Source organism: Palaemon carinicauda, chromosome 9, assembly GCF_036898095.1.
Source record: "Palaemon carinicauda isolate YSFRI2023 chromosome 9, ASM3689809v2, whole genome shotgun sequence".
In the NCBI taxonomy this organism is placed as follows: domain Eukaryota; kingdom Metazoa; phylum Arthropoda; class Malacostraca; order Decapoda; family Palaemonidae; genus Palaemon; species Palaemon carinicauda.
The window spans coordinates 132,168,052-132,180,484 of record NC_090733.1 but is presented as its reverse complement, the minus strand read 5'-3'; the positions used below and the strand labels follow the sequence as shown (position 1 = coordinate 132,180,484).

Sequence of the window (12,433 nt, the reverse complement as noted above, 5' to 3'; positions counted from 1 at the left end):
TCTTTGTGGTTGGAGTTCTAAAACGTTGGATTTCTTATTCGAATGCTGATGAGTAAACTCGGGACATTTCTTTATCTCTCATTTTCCCTACATCTACTATAAATGTATTTTCTTGCTCTCAATGACAATGGGAACTACAAGCTCCCCCTTTTTTTTTACAAGAACTAGTAATCAATACAAAGTAAGAAACCAAATAATAATTTCAGCTTTTATATCTATCAAAATACATCCAAAATGCCCGGCTGACGTTCTGGTGAGTATTTTTTCTGATGAAACTGGAACTGAAACCCAACACCTTTAACCAGAATACTTTTGTAGCCATGGTTGAAAATTTAACCTTTAACCAGAATACTTTTGTAGCCATGGTTGAAAATTTAACCTTTAACCAGAATACTTTTGTAGCCATGGTTGAAAATTTAACCTTTAACCAGAATACTTTTGTAGCCATGGTTGAAAATTTAACCTTTAACCAGAATACTTTTGTAGCCATGGTTGAAAATTTAACCTTTAACCAGAATACTTTTGTAGCCATGGTTGAAAATTTAACCTTTAACCAGAATACTTTTGTAGCCATGGTTGAAAATTTAACCTTTAACCAGAATACTTTTGTAGCCATGGTTGAAAATTTAACCTTTAACCAGAATACTTTTGTAGCCATGGTTGAAAATTTAACCTTTAACCAGAATAATTTTGTAGCCATAGTTGAAAATTTAAACTTTAACCAGAATACTTTTGTAGCCATGGTTGAAAATTTAACCTTTAACCAGAATACTTTTGTAGCCATGGTTTAAAAAAAAATATTAAGAAACCACCATAATATGGCGAGAAAAAAAAAAACATGAGGGCGATCAATGAATGGCTGTAGAGACCTAATAAACAAGTGAAAAATATTTAACTAAAATGACTAAGAAGATGGAAAAGACATTACTTTTAATATGCGAAAAACAGAAAATCCGTTGAATGAAGAGAAAAGGTTTCCTTCTGCGAAGATTCCACTTCAGCATATGTTTTCTATTTTGTCTCTCTTCTATTACTGCGTAAGACACACTCCAGAACCAGAGTTCAAAAGTCTTATATATTAATAGTATTTAGGGAAGTAGAATAAGACTACTGAATTAATTTCAACGAAACTTGGTGGACATGTTAAGGATGACCCAAGGACAAATCCACTAGATTTTGAAGAAACTTACGTCGAGCTACAATTAAGCAGCAGTACTTTGAAAATAACCGCAACGTTGTGTAAATGGATTTTGTTTTTGTGAACAATATTAAACAAAAACTACAAAACCAATTTCAACGAAACTTGGTGGACATATTAAGGATGACCCAAGGACAAATCCATTAGATTTTGAAGAAACTTACGTCGAGCTACAATTAAGCAGCAGTACTTTGAAAATAACCGCAACGTTGTGTAAATGGATTTTGTTTTTGTGAACAACATCAAACTAAAACTACAAAACCAATTTCAACAAAACTTGGTGGACATGTTAGGTATTACCCAAGGACAAATCCACTAGATTTTGAAGAAAATACATCGAGGTACAAGTACGTTGTGGAGGCAAGAGCATAAATAAGGATGTTGTTGGTTTGTGGTTTTTTGTTCAAAATAAGTAAGAGCTCATATAGGAAAGTTTAATAGGCCTCTCATTTACAAGCAAAGTAGTATTTTCTTTATTCAAACGGGCAAAGACATACATGAAAATAGCTTAAAAGAGCATTGATTTACAACTGAAGCTTAAAGCCGATGATAACAACAACAAAAACTATAAGGGCAGTCAGTAGAGAACATGTCTTCGTTATGTAAAGCATTCTTATTGTGCTCTTAAATGCACTGCGTACTTGTACCTCGATGTATTTTCTTCAAAATCTAATGGATCTATACTTGCGTCATACCATAAAAAATAAACTAATACTATATTTGCCATTTACTTAGCAGTTCGATTATTTTCGAAGTATTGTTTCGTACTTGTAATTTAATATACTTAATCCAAAATATCACAGATTCATCCTTGGGTCATGCCCAATATGACTACCAAGTTAGGTCAAAATCGGTACAGTAGTTTTATGTAGAACTGCTCACTAACAAACAAATTAATAAACAACCTATGAAATTGACGACGGGTGAACACATACCCTTCGCAAACTTGGATTTTGGTGAAGGCAATAACAATGATAATTTTCGGCGAAGAAAAAAAATCAATACAAACTGATTAAGAAATACACCAATATATGCACACACACACACACACACACACACACACATATATATATATATATATATATATATATATATATATATATATATATATATATATATATGACAGTTCCCTCAAGTACAAGACCAGTTCCCTTTTTCCATGTACAATATATACAATATCTTTTTAATAGAGAAATCACAACAGTTAAAAATGATCTTAACTTTGTTTATTAAATCACAACAATGGGCGAACATAACTTACTTTAGTAATATTTACAGTTATGCATGCTACAATAAAAAAAAAATGAAAAAAAAAATGAAAAAAAAAAAAACTTTCGTGACCTCTAATGGAACTGACAATGTAAACGAAATTATTTTTTCATTTATATTAGTGAAATGAAAGTTTTCTTATATCATTACCAATGCATTAGGACTCGTCTTTGAATAAACAATTAGCGCCCGTATGCTCACACGCAAGCATGCACGCACAAACAACACACTCGCACACCACCCATATATATATATATATATATATATATATATATATATATATATATATATATATATATGACACTTGCTCTTTACTATAAAGTGGAGGATAGGAGAGAATTTTCTGGGTAGGTAAAAAAACCTATTTTAGTAGATATTGCTTTAGGTAAGATCAAATTGGCTAGCTATCCAGACTAGAGAAGGGGATTTGAGGACTCACTCTCTCTCTCTCTCTCTCTCTCTCTCTCTCTCTCTCTCTCTCTCTCTCTCTCTCTATATATATATATATATATATATATATATATATATACTATGCTTCTTTTGAATTTATACACTTATGAATTCTTTTTCTGAAGTCTCCCATTAGACTATACTTTTCTTCTTCATTTCTTTTCTTTTCTCTGCATCGGTACAATTCTACACATTGATAAACTTAGTTAGTGGCTACATAATTTCTTAATTCGTTACATAGCAATCCCAATAATAATAATATTATTAATGATAATTATAATAATAATAATAATAATAATAATAATAATAATAATAATAATAATAATAATCATTATAATATTAATGATAATAATATTCCTCAACGAGACTTGATATTCAAGCTATGAAATTACATAATAATAATAATAATAATAATAATAATAATAATAATATTAATAATAATAATAATCATTATAATATTAATGATAATAATTTTCCTCAACGAGACTTGATATTCAAACTATGAAATTACATAATAATAATAATAATATTATAATAATAATATTAATAATAATAATCATTATAATATTAATGATAAAAAATTTTCCTCAACGAGACTTGATATTCAAACTATGAAATTACATAATAATAATAACAATAACAATAATAATAATAATAATAATAATAATAATAATAATAATAATAATAATGATATCTTTCCTCAACGAGACTTGATATTCAAACTATGAAATAACATAATAATCATAATAATAATAATAATAATAATAATATTTAAACTGGTTTAAATTAGTTCAAGATTCAAAATATGACTTAAAAAAAGACATTCATACCAGTCATACTTTATAGATCTTCTATTGCCATCTGCACAGACCATATAATAACGTACTTGAAAAAAGGAGCCCCACTTTCTTAACATCGCTTGGCATATTCGACTTGATAATTCACGTGCCTGAACACAATAACGCCACACTGACTAGTTTTTAATCATTTAATACTTAAATACTGTTGCATTTATGTATTATTAGTCCAGAGGCAGTTTTTTAAGTTTTTTTGCATTCCGAGAGTTGGCGAAAATTTTCTAAATGTTTTATATCAAATCTGTTTTAATGTTGTTAATGTTTTTGAAATATTCTATTTTGATTTTTCATTACTTCTCATATCGTTTATTTATTTCCTTATTTCCTTTCTTCTCTGGGCTATTTTTCCCTGTTGGAACCCTTGGTTTATAGCATCTTGCTTTTCCAACTAAGGTTGTAGCTTAGCTAATAATAATAATAATAATAATAATAATAATAATAATAAATAATAATAATAATAATGTGCTGACAAATTAGCTAAATGGCATTCATTGCACTGAATATTTAAGCATTTTCCATATAACATTCAATAGAAGCCGCCAGAATTCATTTAAATGAATGTCATTCATTACGCTTAACGAAGATAAGAACCCCGATAAGAAATACCTTGAAAATAGAAACAACGAAAACAACAACAATGTACCGTTACGATAAAGAATCTAATCTTAACGTCGAACAACATATGGTCTTTTTGTACTATTTCCTTATCTCTCTCAATCTCTTTTTCTCAATAATTCAAATTAATTGTGCTCCTTTCTCCTCACAGAAATTCATTTGGTTTTCTTTTCTTCCTTTCGATTCTTCTTGATAGCATAGAAAGTGACCCTACAGGATCCCACTCTACAAAAGGCCTAATTCTCTCACTGAATTAGATGAGAGACTCGGATGGCGACCAAAAGAATAGAATTTTCTCCCTCTCTCTCTCTCTCTCTCTCTCTCTCTCTCTCTCTCTCTCTCTCTCTCTCTCTCTCTCTCTCTCCTCTTTTTAAATTTCCTCATATTCGTTTCCTCATTTTGTATTGCAATATCTCAGTTCCACCTCTCTCTCTCTCTCTCTCTCTTTCTCTCTCTCTCTCTCTCTCTCTCTCTCTCTCTCTCTCTCTCTCTCAAGGTGTCTTCTCTAAAATTTCCTCTTATATTCGTTTTCTCATTTAGTATTGCAATAGCTCAGTTCCACCTCTCTCTCTCTCTCTCTCTCTCTCTCTCTCCTCTCATCTCCTCTCTCTCCTCTCTCCTCTCTCTCTCTCTCTCTCTCAAGGTGTCTTCTCTAAAATTTCCTCTTATATTCGTTTTCTCATTTAGTATTGCAATAGCTCATTTCCACCTCTCTCTCTCTCTCTCTCTCTCTCTCTCTCTCTCTCTCTCTCTCTCTCTCTCTCTCTCTCTCTCTCTCTCTCTCTCAGAGCTTCGGGTGCTTAACGTTGGATTATCATATAGACAAGGTCATCTCTCTTATCTTTGTCCTGGGCTCGACTCGGCAAATTACTGTGGAAACGGGGAGAAATTATCATATGCATTCACTTATCACTGCAATAGTCACTTTGTTCAGACGTTAGGTCACACATTTGATCTTCTCCGAGTGGTCTGATAAGGAAAATAGGCATTCTTTTTAATTTCTATAAACACTAACACTTATTTAGAAGCCTACTTTAATTCAGTATCAAGATTCGCAGTCTACGTTTTAATCTTCTCCGTATCATTATTAGAGAGATTACTTATCCACCATTCCCACCGCCTCTCTCTCTCTCTCTCTCTTCTCTCTCTCTCTCTCTCTCTCTCTCTCTCTCTCTCTCAGCAGATGAACTACAATAAATGAGAGGATAGGGACAGTATAGGTATGATATTTTTCCCTTACAAACTAATATGTTTCTATTGGTTTCTATCAAATATTTTTGTAATTAGTAGTTAGACAACTGCTATTTCAAGTAACCTGTTTGCGTGGAGAGAGAGAGAGAGAGAGAGAGAGAGAGAGAGAGAGAGAGAGAGAGAGAGAGAGAGAGAGAGAGAGAGAGAGAGAGAGAGAGAGAGAGAGGTGGTTTAAAACTGATTTATAAGTATATTACAACTGTTTGTTAGAAATGCCGCAGGATTCCTTTAACTGCTTTTGGATTAAAAAATAGTGCAAAACAATTATTTATGCTTAATCTGTGACCATTCATGATTATTAGAGTCAAGGACTTACGAACGCTACCATATTAGTTACTCGAGACATTCATTATAGTACATAAAGAAGAATTATTTACTCAAGATATTCATTATAGCATATAAAGAAGAATGATTTACTTATACATTATAGAGCATACATTGTTATTATCATCATCATTAAAATGAGGGAAGATTAAACCAGCCTAATAAGTCGAACTCAACTCACACAGTTGTCCCAAAATAAATATTCGTTAATGAATAAAATCTAATTTAATAAATTACATAGTCAAACATTATGATAATAAATAGATTATGGAGAAGAGCAATACTGAGTAAACTTCTAATTCACTCATTAATGTGAAAAATCGATAGTGAAAGTGAGTTGTCACTTTTCTAGTCTAACTATTCTTAGGTTCATTTCCATTTAGGTTATCAAGCCAATAAAAATTTAGCTCTGAACTTAGTTCTAAAGTGACGTGCGGATGTTTAATAGAGAACTAGAAGAATTGTTCATCACTTAGCCAGAGCTATCCAAGTCATCTAATTCACCAGTATTATTGCTTTTTAAGATAAACAGAGCAGTAGAGTACCGTTCATTGTAGTCAAATTTTAACAAACATTTCTGATATATATATATTTTTTTAAATTTACCTATGGCTCCGGGTAGGAATTGTCTATAGAGCAGAGACATTTCATAAAGGTCAGGGTTTTTTTTTCATGCAGGATAAGTCATAAAGGTCAGGGTTTTTTTTTTCATGCAGAATAAGTCATAAAGGTCAGGGTTTTTTTTTCATGCAGGATAAGTCATAAAGGTCAGGGTTTTTTTTTCATGCAGGATAAGTCATAAAGGTCAGGGTTTTTTTTTTCATGCAGGATAAGTCATAAAGGTCAGGGTTTTTTTCATGCAGGATAAGTCATAAAGGTCAGGGTTTTTTTTTCATGCAGGATAAGTCATAAAGGTCAGGGTTTTTTTTTCATGCAGGATAAGTCATAAAGGTCAGGGTTTTTTTTTTTCATGCAGGATAAGTCATAAAGGTCAGGGTTTTTTTTTTCATGCAGGATAAGTCATAAAGGTCAGGGTTTTTTTTTCATGTAGGATAAGTCATAAAGGTCAGTTTTTTTTTCATGCAGGATAAGTCATAAAGGTCAGGGTTTTTTTTCATGCAGGATAAGTCATAAAGGTCAGGGTTTTTTTTCATGCAGGATAAGTCATAAAGGTCAGGGTTTTTTTTTTCATGCAGGATAAGTCATAAAGGTCAGGGTTTTTTTTTTCATGCAGGATAAGTCATAAAGGTCAGGGTTTTTTTTCATGCAAGATAAGTCATAAAGGTCAGGGTTTTTTTCATGCAGGATAAGTCATAAAGGTCAGGATTTCTTTTTTCATGCAGGATAAGTCATAAAGGTCAGGGTTTTTTTTTCATGCAGGATAAGTCATAAAGGTCAGGGTTTTTTTTCATGCAGGATAAGTCATAAAGGTCAGGGTTTTTTTTTTCATGCAGGATAAGTCATAAAGGTCAGGGTTTTTTTTTCATGCAGGATAAGTCATAAAGGTCAGGGTTTTTTTTTCATGCAGGATAAGTCATAAAGGTCAGGGTTTTTTTTTCATGCAGGATAAGTCATAAAGGTCAGGGTTTATTTTCATGCAGGATAAGTCATAAAGGTCAGGGTTTTTTTTTCATGCAGGATAAGTCATAAAGGTCAGGGTTTTTTTTTCATGCAGGATAAGTCATAAAGGTCAGGGTTTTTTTTTCATGCAGGATAAGTCATAAAGGTCAGGGTTTTTTTTTTCATGCAGGATAAGTCATAAAGGTCAGGGTTTTTTTTCATGCAGGATAAGTCATAAAGGTCAGGGTTTTTTTTCATGCAGGATAAGTCATAAAGGTCAGGGTTTTTTCATGCAGGATAAGTCATAAAGGTCAGGGTTTTTTTTTCATGCAGGATAAGTCATAAAGGTCAGGGTTTTTTTTCATGCAGGATAAGTCATAAAGGTCAGGGTTTTTTTTTCATGCAGGATAAGTCATAAAGGTCCGGGTTTTTTTTTTTCATGCAGGATAAGCCATAAAGGTCAGGGTTTTTTTTTTCATGCAGGATAAGTAAGTTGAATGCGATTTTAAAGGGCCTGAACATATAATCAGATTTCAAATTAGCTTCGCCTTTTTCTAAGTAAATGTTTTCCTTCGAACCGGATTTGAACCAGTGACCTATGGATGTCTGTTTGCAATCTCCAACTACAGTCCACCGCTCTACCAACTGAGCTATCGAAGGCTATGAGATAACGAGCAACAATACTTCTCTATAAATAATTACGAGATCTCAACACTAAGCAACAGAATGCCAATAGATCCAATTTTGTCTGCAAGTAAAACTCACAAAATATGTAACACTCACCAGACAGTTTGATAGTTGATATTTAAAAAAACTGCATGTTGATAAAATTATCCGAAAGTTACTGAAATTTCGTAATGTAATGAATATGAGATGAACACAGTTTAGGAATTTGCTGACCCCTGTATTGATGAATAGGGTTACCTTGTACGACCGGATGGTGTCATTAGCAAACAGAAAACATTCTTAGTTGTAACATAGTTTCCGTAAATCATAAGAATTTTAAGATAGGACAAAGATTCTCCAGTAAGCAAAAACCCTGAATAATCAAGTCATTATATAAATCTTTAATACCTGTTAAGGAATATTACACACATGGAACATTGTGGGACAGTTCGCAACAAAACTATTACATCAGGGCGATCTGGGAGGGACGGTTCACAAAAGCTGCCAAAACGTTTGCCGTTGTGGAACTTCTTGATAGCACAATCTGCTTCTGAACGAAACTGCATTGCTCCGAAAATATTATTTGGCGTTCAAGAACCGTAGATTCTCTTAACAAATAACACTGATACTTTGCAGGCCTTCGATAGCTCAGTTGGTAGAGCGGTGGACTGTAGTTGGAGATTGCAAACAGACATCCATAGGTCACTGGTTCAAATCCGGTTCGAAGGAAAACTATTTTACAAATTACCACACTGATGACAGAATCGGTTAAGTAGGTCCCATAAAGAAGTATAAAATTTCCAATGTCGAAAACATAACGTCAGATTTTACAATACTTTCACTTATTCTGACCAGTAATATTGCTAACCTGATTGAGACGTCTTTTAGACTATTTCATATTAATTTTGTTTGTTGCCAACATTAAATTACCATGTTACTGGCGAAGTAGGTCGATATTCTCAAGGTTCACTTTTTCTAAGTAACAACGGTGAAGAAAATGACCGAATTTGTGGTTTAAAACTTTTTCATATCAATTTGGATTATTACCAAATCAAAAGTTTTCCTTCGAACCGGATTTGAACCAGTGACCTATGGATGTCTGCTTTGAAAGTTCCAACTACAGTCCACCGCTCTACCAACTGAGCTATCGAAGGCATAGAAATAAAGAGCAATGTTGCTTTTATGTATATATAATTACGAGATCTCAATACAAACTAGAAACTAACAAGTCTCTAAGGAAACTATAGATTAAAAAGATGAATATTAAAGTTACTACATATTTATAAGCTTTACCGCCTTTTAAATATATTTATAAGCTTTACCGCCTTTTAAATATATTTATAAGCTTTACTGCCTTTTAAATATATTTATAAGCTTTACCGCCTTTTAAATATATTTATAAGCTTTACCCCCGCCTTTTAAATATATTTATAAGCTTTACCGCCTTTTAAATATATTTATAAGCTTTACCCGCCTTTTAAATATATTTATAAGCTTTACCGCCTTTTAAATATATTTATAAGCTTTACCGCCTTTTAAATATATTTATAAGCTTTACCGCCTTTTAAGTGACACTACTGACATGGACAGAGGTACAGCAATATGTTAGTTACCCATTTACTGCAATTTATATCGAAAACGAAATTCAACCCAAAGTTCATATTAGAAAGTGTGCTACTGTATTTCTTTTAGTGGCTAATAATATTTCCAGTAATTCTCTTCTAATAATTTTCGATTTTCATGCAAGAATAGAGATATAATGTAAGGATGCGTATACTGTACATAAAAAAAAAGTATTTGTTAACCAATAATTCTCCATTTTCCTTTCCCTATCTAAATGCATAAGGGTGGGCGGGGGACTTATACAAAGCACTCTCAGTGTTCTCTGAAGAATGTAATCTACACAACACAACAGAGGAGAGAGAGAGAGAGAGAGAGAGGAGAGAGAGAGAGAGAGAGAGAGAGAGAGAGAGAGAGAGAGAGAGAGAGTTTCTAAACACAAGTGGGCCGCCAGGTATCTACTGTACAGTATAATGTACTCCGTTTTCTATACGACCTATGTCTTTATTACTGAGTAAAAGTTTTTCTCTTATTTTACCAATTATCCTTTCCGTAGATAATGAATATTGATTTTACACAACGAACACCAAAACGAATATCCCGTTCTATTAAATTGAAACCAAAATACCATGCTTAGTTTCAAAATGGAAAGATAAAATTTGAAATTACACCTGTCCAGAATATAGAAATATTTATATAGAAGTATTTGATATAGTGAACAAAAACACTGAACAACTAATAATCTATAAAACATATCGATAGGATTGAAATAGAGCAAGTTGGCAGGTGGCTTCACCATTATGTAAATTACCCTACCTAAGAAAACCTAATAGATAAACAATAAGAATGATGTCCTTTCTACTATAGAAAGAAACACGATCTGCTTCTGACCAAAATTGCATTGTTCTGAAGACCAGTTTTTGGCGTTTAAATATTAAAACTGGTCATTATCTTGCGGGCCTTCGATAGCTCAGTTGGTAGAGCGGTGGACTGTAGTTGGAACTTTCAAGGCAGACATCCATAGGTCACTGGTTCAAATCCGGTTCGAAGGAAACTATTTTGTTAATTATCCCAAATGAAAATAATAATGGCAAAGTAGGTCAAGACTCCAAATGAAAATAATAATGGCGAAGTAGGTCAAGACTCCAAATGAAAATAATAATGGCGAAGTAGGTCAAGACTCCAAATGAAAATAATAATGGCGAAGTAGGTCAAGACTCCAAATGAAAATAATAATAGCGAAGTGAAGTAAGTCAAGACTCCAAATGAAAATAATAATGGCGAAGTAGGTCAAGACTCCAAATGAAAATAATAATGGCGAAGTAGGTCAAGACTCCAAATGAAAATAATAATGGCAAAGTAGGTCAAGACTCCAAATGAAAATAATAATAGCGAAGTGAAGTAAGTCAAGACTCCAAATGAAAATAATAATGGCGAAGTAGGTCAAGACTCCAAATGAAAATAATAATGGCGAAGTAGGTCAAGACTCCAAATGAAAATAATAATGGCGAAGTAGGTCAAGACTCCAAATGAAAATAATAATGGCGAAGTAGGTCAAGACTCCAAATGAAAATAATAATGGCGAAGTAGGTCAAGACTCCAAATGAAAATAATAATGGCGAAGTAGGTCAAGACTCCAAATGAAAATAATAATGGCGAAGTAGGTCAAGACTCCAAATGAAAATAATAATGGCGAAGTAGGTCAAGACTCCAAATGAAAATAATAATAGCGAAGTGAAGTAAGTCAAGACTCCAAATGAAAATAATAATGGCGAAGTAGGTCAAGACTCCAAATGAAAATAATAATGGCGAAGTAGGTCAAGACTCCAAATGAAAATAATAATGGCGAAGTAGGTCAAGACTCCAAATGAAAATAATAATGGCGAAGTAGGTCAAGACTCCAAATGAAAATAATAATGGCGAAGTAGGTCAAGACTCCAAATGAAAATAATAATAGCGAAGTGAAGTAAGTCAAGACTCCAAATGAAAATAATAATGGCGAAGTAGGTCAAGACTCCAAATGAAAATAATAATGGCGAAGTAGGTCAAGACTCCAAATGAAAATAATAATGGCGAAGTAGGTCAAGACTCCAAATGAAAATAATAATGGCGAAGTAGGTCAAGACTCCAAATGAAAATAATAATGGCGAATTAGGTCAAGATTCGCTAGTTTGGATTAAATCAGGTCCAGTATTAAATTTTTTCTAGGCAGTAACAGGACAGAAATGAACGAACCTGTTGTTTTAATCATTTCATGTTTATTTGAGTTATTGCTAAATGAAAAGTTTTCCTTCGAACCGGATTTGAACCAGTGACCTATGGATGTCTGTTTGCAATCTCCAACTACAGTCCACCGCTCTACCAACTGAGCTATCGAAGGCTATGAGACAACGAGCAATGTTGCTTCTCTGTGTGAATAATTACGAGATCTCAACACTAAGCAACAGATCTCCAAAGTAACAGTAAATTATCTCCTATTTATCTGCAAGTAAAATTCACAGGATATATGATACTCAAAATACAGCTTGATAATTGATACAAACATTAAAATTGATACATGTTGATAAAAAAAAAATCATAAAATTACAGCAATCTCGTACTGTAATAAATGAAAGACGAACATCGCTTAGGTATTAATATTCAATTTCTGTCATTTATATCGAAGAAAGAATCTATAGAAACA

At 32.7% G+C, this 12,433-nt stretch overlaps 1 long non-coding RNA gene and 5 other non-coding genes across 6 annotated transcripts in view; 2 read left to right on the top strand and 4 right to left on the bottom strand.

The window, feature by feature from the left end:
* Window positions 1-12,433, bottom strand: part of LOC137646876 (uncharacterized) — a 117,949-nt gene that overhangs the window by 82,315 nt on the left and 23,201 nt on the right. The window lies entirely within an intron of this gene.
* Window positions 8,093-8,184, bottom strand: TRNAY-GUA (transfer RNA tyrosine (anticodon GUA)). Its single transcript is given in 2 exon segments — window positions 8,093-8,128; window positions 8,148-8,184. It is a non-coding gene; the product is annotated as a tRNA-Tyr (tRNA).
* On the top strand, window positions 8,828-8,919 carry TRNAY-GUA (transfer RNA tyrosine (anticodon GUA)). The gene is given in 2 exon segments: window positions 8,828-8,864; window positions 8,884-8,919. It is a non-coding gene; the product is annotated as a tRNA-Tyr (tRNA).
* TRNAY-GUA (transfer RNA tyrosine (anticodon GUA)) lies at window positions 9,252-9,344 on the bottom strand. The gene is made up of 2 exons: window positions 9,308-9,344; window positions 9,252-9,287 (listed from the first exon to the last, which is right to left on the bottom strand). It is a non-coding gene; the product is annotated as a tRNA-Tyr (tRNA).
* Window positions 10,710-10,802, top strand: TRNAY-GUA (transfer RNA tyrosine (anticodon GUA)). Its single transcript has 2 exons — window positions 10,710-10,746; window positions 10,767-10,802. It is a non-coding gene; the product is annotated as a tRNA-Tyr (tRNA).
* On the bottom strand, window positions 12,039-12,130 carry TRNAY-GUA (transfer RNA tyrosine (anticodon GUA)). The gene is given in 2 exon segments: window positions 12,039-12,074; window positions 12,094-12,130. It is a non-coding gene; the product is annotated as a tRNA-Tyr (tRNA).